This window comes from Alexandromys fortis, unplaced genomic scaffold, assembly GCF_014885135.2.
Source record: "Alexandromys fortis isolate MF-2015 unplaced genomic scaffold, M_Fortis_MF-2015_v1.1 scaffold_17, whole genome shotgun sequence".
NCBI lineage: Eukaryota > Metazoa > Chordata > Mammalia > Rodentia > Cricetidae > Alexandromys > Alexandromys fortis.
Genome location: NW_026067896.1, coordinates 2,810,425 through 2,817,181, shown reverse-complemented (window position 1 = coordinate 2,817,181; position 6,757 = coordinate 2,810,425). Strand labels below are relative to the sequence as shown.

Genomic DNA, 6,757 nt, shown 5'->3' with positions numbered 1-6,757 from the left:
AAAAAAAAAAAAAAGAAAGAAAAGAAAAAGAAAAAAAAAAAAGAAAGAAAGAAAAAAAAAATTGCCCCTCTTCTAAGGCCTCAGAATCCAGTGTCTTTCACTTAGTGACTCAGCCTGGCGGAAAACAGCCCACCAGAGATTTGCCCACTAGTGTCCAGAGGACTGCAATTGGATCTTTCTTTTTTTAATAAAAAACGGAATGAGAAACAGCAAAGAATGCCCACCCCCTCACAGCTGTGACAAGAGAAGGTGTGGCACCTGCCACCCACATCCCATGAGTCAAACACCTAAAAGCTGGCCATGACAGGCTTTAAAAATCCCAGTTGACAGAATGCTTGCAGTTTCTGATGCCTTCAGCTCAGGAACAGGGAGGGGAATGGGAAAGGTACATCTAGGCAAATCACAGGAGTGTGAGTGCGTGTGTGTGTGAGTGTGCGTGTGTGCACGCATGCGTGTTTGGAATCAGAAGGTAACGGGCATGAAGAGACAGCTGGGGTTAGAGCTGGGGAGATGCTGAGGAGGCACTGGGTGTTCCGAAAGGAACGTGCCTGATACCGCATTGCTCTAGGGAAGAAAGCGCTCCTGCCCTGTCCAGAGAGGAAGACGGCAGAGTGCATCCCCAGCCCATCTTACAGTGGCCCCTATGAGTAACAAGACGATAATGATGTTCTCCCAGATCAACGTGTGGTAAGATCTCCTCCATCCCCACCGTAAAGGCTCAGGCACGTGATGCACGCCTGGCGGTCAGAGGAAAACTTCAGGAGTCCGTTCTCTTTCCGCTAGGTGGATCCCCTCAGAACCAGTTCTGAGGCTTGGCAGCCAGGGCCTTGCCGGCTGAGCCATCTTGCTGGTCCAGTGTATTTGTTTTTCTGCTTCAAAAATCCACTGACTTTTTTTTTTAACTGACATGAAATTCACATAAATTTGCATAATATGAAATTAGCCATTTTAAGGTGAAGGCACTTAATGTGTTTGAAATTTATGCAGATGCCACCCCCATAAAGCTCCAAAGCACATCTCACTGCTCCGAAAGGAATTCCTCCCAACAGCTCCATTACCCCACCCCACCCCCAGCCTGGCAACGCCAGCCTCCACTCTCAATAGACTCATCTATCGGGAAACGGCAGAGCTTTATCTATTTATACTTTTTAAAAACACCGTGTTAAGGTGGCTGGAGAGATGGCTCAGCTGTGAAAACCGCTCACTGCTCTCCCAGGAGACCTGGGTCCAGTTCCTCAGAACCCACATAGGAGCTCACGACCACCTATAAACCCCAGTTTCAGGGATCCAGTGCCCTCTTCTAATCTCTGAAGGCACCATGCATGAATATAGTGCTCTCATATACACGCAGGCAAGACACTTATACACATAAAATATTGAGAAATAAGTGCTTGCCCGGTGGTGGTGGCACAGGTCTTTAATCCCAGCACTCGGGAGGCAGAGGCAGGAGGAGCTCTGTGAGTTCAAGGCCAGCCTGGTCCACAGAGGAGAATTCCAGGACAGGCTCCAAAGCTACACTGAAAAACCCTGTCTCAAAAAATAAAAATAAATGTTTAATATATACATATATATGTATATATCATATATATGACGTGATATATATATATATGTATATCACATTAACAAACATTGTAAGACTTACCGTGGTGGCCATTTGAAGCACAAACAGTGGTGTTTTCACACAGTTGTGAACAGGATTCAAGAGCGTCTTCACTTTATACCACTAAACAGCATGTTCCTCTCCACAGCCCTGACAATGCATTCCATTTTATTGACAAATAATATTCTATCATACAACTGTACCACACTCTGTCCCACCAGCGGTTTGCATTTGGATTCCTTCTTCTATTATAAATAATGTTATAGATTTATGTATCAGTTTTTTATGTAGATACATGTTTCCATTTCTCTATCTAAAATTCTCCGTGTCACATGTTAGCCCTGCGTCTAGCTTCTTGATAAGGATGATAATTTTGTCTGTTGTTTTGATTTTTGATAAAAAGTGTTCCTATGTAGACCAGGTTGTCTTTCAACTCAAGACCCTCTTGCTTCAACCTGCTAACTGCTGGGACCACAGACCACCTTCCTAGGCTGTGTTTAGCTCAGGAAGGTCTCTGGTGGCTACTTTTGTCATCGTAAACTAAGAGCTCAGGCCCACAGCTCAGGAACGATGGTCATGTTTCATAGAGTTCTTGGGAAGGACTAGAGCCCACCCTGGTGAGGGACTCAAAGATGTGTGGACATTGGGTCATCTCGGGAGCTGGTGTAAGCGTGGGAAGGCAGTGTTAGCATTCAAGGGTCAGAGGCCAGGGATGCTGAATTGCCTTGGAAGTGCATTTTTAAGGCTGACCTTGCGTCGTGAAGAAATGCCTCCACCCAACTAGCAGGGCGTCCTGGGATGGCTGGCCATTTTCTCCGTAAGAACCAGGGTGGCATCAGGACTAGATAGAGCAGATGCCGTGTCTGGAGGCTTCCTCCTCACTAGCCCGGGTGCAGAGAACCTTGCCATTTAGTCCTCATTGCAATGGTGTTCAGTCACCTCAGTTGCTATGACAAAATGTCCTAGGTGGTGTGGCGTTAAGAACAAGCAGTTCTCAGGGAGCTGAGCTGCCAGACCCAGAGCATGGTGACTTTCCCTGGCTTATAGATGGCTAAATTCCCCTCATCCTCACACAGGGGCGGGGCAGTTTCGAGTTCCTCTCCTTATAAAGTCAATAATCCTGCGGTGGGCCCCACCCTCGTGACTTCATTGAGTCCTAATGACAAGCGTTCCATCTCTAAGTGTCACGGCATCAGCTATGAGGGCTTCAGAGAATGGGCACGGGGCACAAAGTCATGAAAATGTCGGCATTTGAGGTTCCTGTTCCATAGCTAGAGCGTGGGACTGACGAGGGATATGCTCACCCAAGTCACGTCACTGAAAACTGACCAGGCTGGTACTGGCTCTGAACTCCATCATCCTGAACTTACAGTCTCCTTTAACCAGCACGGGGATCCTCTGGAGGATCAGGCTTCTGGCTGGCGCATAATGGTTTCCTATCCCCAGACAGAGAAACTGGGAACCGAGAGCCAAAAGTAATGTCCAAGCTCACCCAGGTCCGAACCAAGAAAAGCTGAGGTCCAGAGTCACCGCTTGCCAGGGCAGAGCTGGGAGGAAAAGCCCTAATCCGGAGCCTTGCTTATGGACGCTCGCCCCACCCCAGGCCAGCCTGGCGCTAGCCATGATGAGCCTCCACCCTGCCCGACTTAGTGACTCACTCTTGCTCAGCCGTCTGTGTCACTGCCCACAGCCAGCTCACACTCCCACTGTCCCCACTTGGAGACACTGGAATGACAGCCAGATGATTTTTAAGACTGTGCTTTGACCTCATTTTAATATTAGGAACGAATCTGCTTAACTGTTAAAATGAGAAATTCAGGGCCAGACCCACTGCACCCTTGATTGCTCAGGGACTTCTTTAGGCAACTCCATAGGACAACCCTGCCTGCTGTCTGCTACCCTCCCAATATGGAGTCAGATGACCTGGTGAGAGTCCAAGGCAAAACTAATCCTTGACAACTATTTCTCTTTCCTAAGCCCCGGATTTCTTACTTATAAATCAGGAATGATTTATTTACCTCACAGTTGGGCTGTGGTGAAAACTATAAGCAACCAATGAAATGACGTGGAGCTGGGGCCAGCAGCCTGGCCTGTGTAGACTTGCAGGTTAACCAGTTCATTTCTGGGGTACTGCTGGCTGCTGCCAAAGTTAAACCGCAGAAGGGCCTCGGCGGTGAACGCGGTGAAAGTGCTTTGACCGGAAATGCTGCTGGATTTGACACACCCTGCGCAGGCGCTGAGGCAAATGGGCGTGGCAGAGACTCCACCTGTTGGCCAGGAGGCTGACACAGGGGTGGAGTCCTGCCTCGCGCCTACCCTGCCTCTGAGGGTCTTGCCCTTCCCGTTTCCTAATTCCCTTTAGGAAACCAAGGCCTTGGTGTCGCAGGAAACGGGAAGAAAGAGAAACTCGTTTACCCTGGAGCTACCTGTTGGAGCTGGATCCAGGCTCCCCCACCTGAGCAGCCTGAGGGTAAGGGAATTGACTGTGGCCAGCCTTCCCTTCGTGGCCTCACTTGTAAAAGGCAGAGGGTCATGGCTTCTGTCTCGCAGAGTTACTAAGAGCAGGATAGAATCTGCCTGCTTTAATGTGGCCAGTCGCCCCTGAGACGTATTGGCTGAGAATACACGGCTCACTGTGTCTTGGGGTTGTGCGCCTGAGAATGTTTAGGGAAGATTATCCCGTACACTAATTGATGTGAGAAGACCCGCCAGTCACTGCAAACCACTTCCTGGGCTTGGGATTCTGGACCGAATGAACAGGGGAAGTCCGGCTGAGCAGGGCATGGCCACTGGATACCACCTGATCATCTATTCCAAGCTTTCTCCCCTACATTGCTTCTGCTGGGGTGTTTTATCACATTTTATTCCCGGTGTGTTGGCAGATGGTCTCTCTGGCATGGTGGACGCAGGCCCCTTGAGTTGTTACCCTGGGTTCCTAACCAGGAGGCAGAAGTGGGAGCTGAGGGATCCTTAGCGCCTGGTCCTGCACATGGAGAAACGTCAGTTTTGGTAAATTCTGTTCGTTACCGTCATCCCGAGACTAAAGCTCAAGGAGACAAGGCACAGACCCCGTAGTAAGTAGCAGAGAAACTTGTTTTTCTCTTGCGTTTGTGTGTGAGGGCTCCTGAACATCTCTGGTTCAGCTTGATAACCCCAGTGTAAGGATGGTCTTCACTGCTCTGTCTTACCCCTCTGAACACCAGACGCCCCGAAAGCTGGGCAGAGGGTTTCTACATCTTACTGCATTGTTCATAGTCCCATCACCCCGATGCAGATAGAGAGCCACTCTTGCTGGGTCTTCAGCCAAAAGGAAGGTTAGCTGGCTGCTTCTTGGCTCCTGTGATCTAGCAGGCTTCACCCCAACATCTGACTCCCAAGTCTTTATTGGTAAATAGAACAACTTAGTTAAAAACAACACTTGGCATCTATTGCACAGCATGAGATCACACGAGCTGGCTGAAGCCTCTCCTATTGCCACTTCTCCTGCTGTGGCCTGCCCACTCAGGCTTCTGCCATTGTGGCCACAGCCATGCCTCTCAGGCCGGCCACGGCAGCTGTCCCTGCAGATCTGGTAAGAAATCTGGGAAGTCTTTGAGGAGAGAGTTAAGCAATATTTTAGAAAAGAAAGAAAAATCTTTCCCTTGTTAAGAATGGGAAGGTGCATGTCTTTAATCCCAGAACTAGAGAGGGATATTAGACTGGAGGAGACAACCAAGTGGTGGTGGTGCACACCTTTAATCCCAGCACTCGGGAGACAGAAGCAGGCGGATCTTGGTGAGTTCGAGGCCAGCCTGGTCTATAGAGTGAGTTCAGGGACACCTAGAGATGTAATATAGAGAAACCCGGTCTCCAAACAAAGTTTAAAGTCTCTCTACTGTGTTCTTCTACATCAAAAATAAAGTACCCTTTTTTTACTCCAAAAGGGAAGATTTAGGGGTCAACCACAATTTGCATAAGGTAAAACTAAGCTCCATGACTGCAAACAATTCAAAGCTCAATACCTGGGTTCATTCACAATTCTGTAGGCTTCCCCAAGGGGCTTGAATCGTGTCTTTGACCCTACCCTCAGCAGCATATACATAGCCTGCCTTCTAGATCCCAGCCTGCTTCCCTTCACTGTGGCTGAGGCTTCTCGTGACTTTCACATGGCTCTGGTGTTTCCAAAGCTGCTAAGGCCCACTGTTACAACGGGGCTCTCCTTAGGAGCTCTAACCCTGCCTCACACTGGCAAGTCTCAGCTCTTCCCAGCCCTCTCCTCTCTAAAACCATTATCACCTGTGGTAGGAGACTGCTAGTTAGTTCCCGGCTGCTCAGCCCCGAAATAATCGCACAGAAACTATATTATTTAAATCACTGCTTGGCCCATGTACTCTAGCTTCTTATTGGCTAACTCTTACATATTAATTTAACCCATTTCTATTAATCTGTGTATTGTCACGTGGCTGTGGATTATCACCTAAATTGTGTGTGTGTGTGTGCATGTTTGTGTCTGTGTGTGTGTCCAAGTGCACAGAGTGGAGGTCAGAGAGTAACGTTCAGCAGTTCCTTCTCTCCTTCCACCATGTGCAGAAACAGACCTGCTGTCATCAGGCATGGTGGACGGCACCTTCACCTGCTGGCCACCCTGTCCATGTTCTTTCTTTATATTAAAAAGCATCGCCTCAAAGCCTGGAGACTCACCTCAGCACTTGTTGCTCTTGCAGAAGATCAGACTCCAGTACTTAACACCCATGTGGTGGCTCACAGTCACCTGTAACCACAGTTACAGGAGCTCTGACCTCCTCTTCTGAACTCCATGGGGACAGGGGACACACATGGTACACATACATACATGAAGGCAAAACACTCATGCACATTAAATGAACACATCCAAAAAGAAGACTGTTAATAAAAGTATGTGAGCCACCACCGCCCGGCTGAAGAAAGTGTTTTATGACGATGATCATGAAACCATCTCTTGGGTGTAGGGATAAGTCCCACCCCTTAGGGGGCGTGTTCGCCTCAGGCTAAAGTTCTCCTATAAAATTGGTGAGCGTGCTCCCAGCGCTCTCTTCTGCTTTCCTGGTCTCCGCGGGAACAGTGGTTCTGTAAGTCTATTCCTCCATTAAAGCTGTCTATATTTTGACAATCTGTCTGCATTCGCTTACGCCGGTACAT

General features: G+C 48.6%; 2 long non-coding RNA genes across 3 annotated transcripts in view; one reads left to right on the top strand and one right to left on the bottom strand.

Moving 5' to 3' along the window:
* Positions 1–3,766, bottom strand: part of LOC126512993 (uncharacterized) — a 6,993-nt gene extending 3,227 nt beyond the window's left edge. The window contains exons 1-2 of the long non-coding RNA XR_007595222.1: positions 3,619–3,766; positions 1,643–1,750 (exon numbers count right to left, since the gene is read on the bottom strand). This is a non-coding gene — a long non-coding RNA (uncharacterized lncRNA). The remainder of the gene's footprint in view (positions 1–1,642; positions 1,751–3,618) is intronic.
* A 107-nt stretch (positions 3,767–3,873) lies between these two features.
* The window catches only part of LOC126513769 (uncharacterized), a 13,450-nt gene continuing 10,566 nt past the window's right edge, over positions 3,874–6,757 (top strand). For both annotated transcript variants that reach the window (XR_007595434.1, XR_007595433.1), the window contains exons 1-2: positions 3,874–4,070; positions 4,483–4,674. This is a non-coding gene — a long non-coding RNA (uncharacterized lncRNA). The remainder of the gene's footprint in view (positions 4,071–4,482; positions 4,675–6,757) is intronic.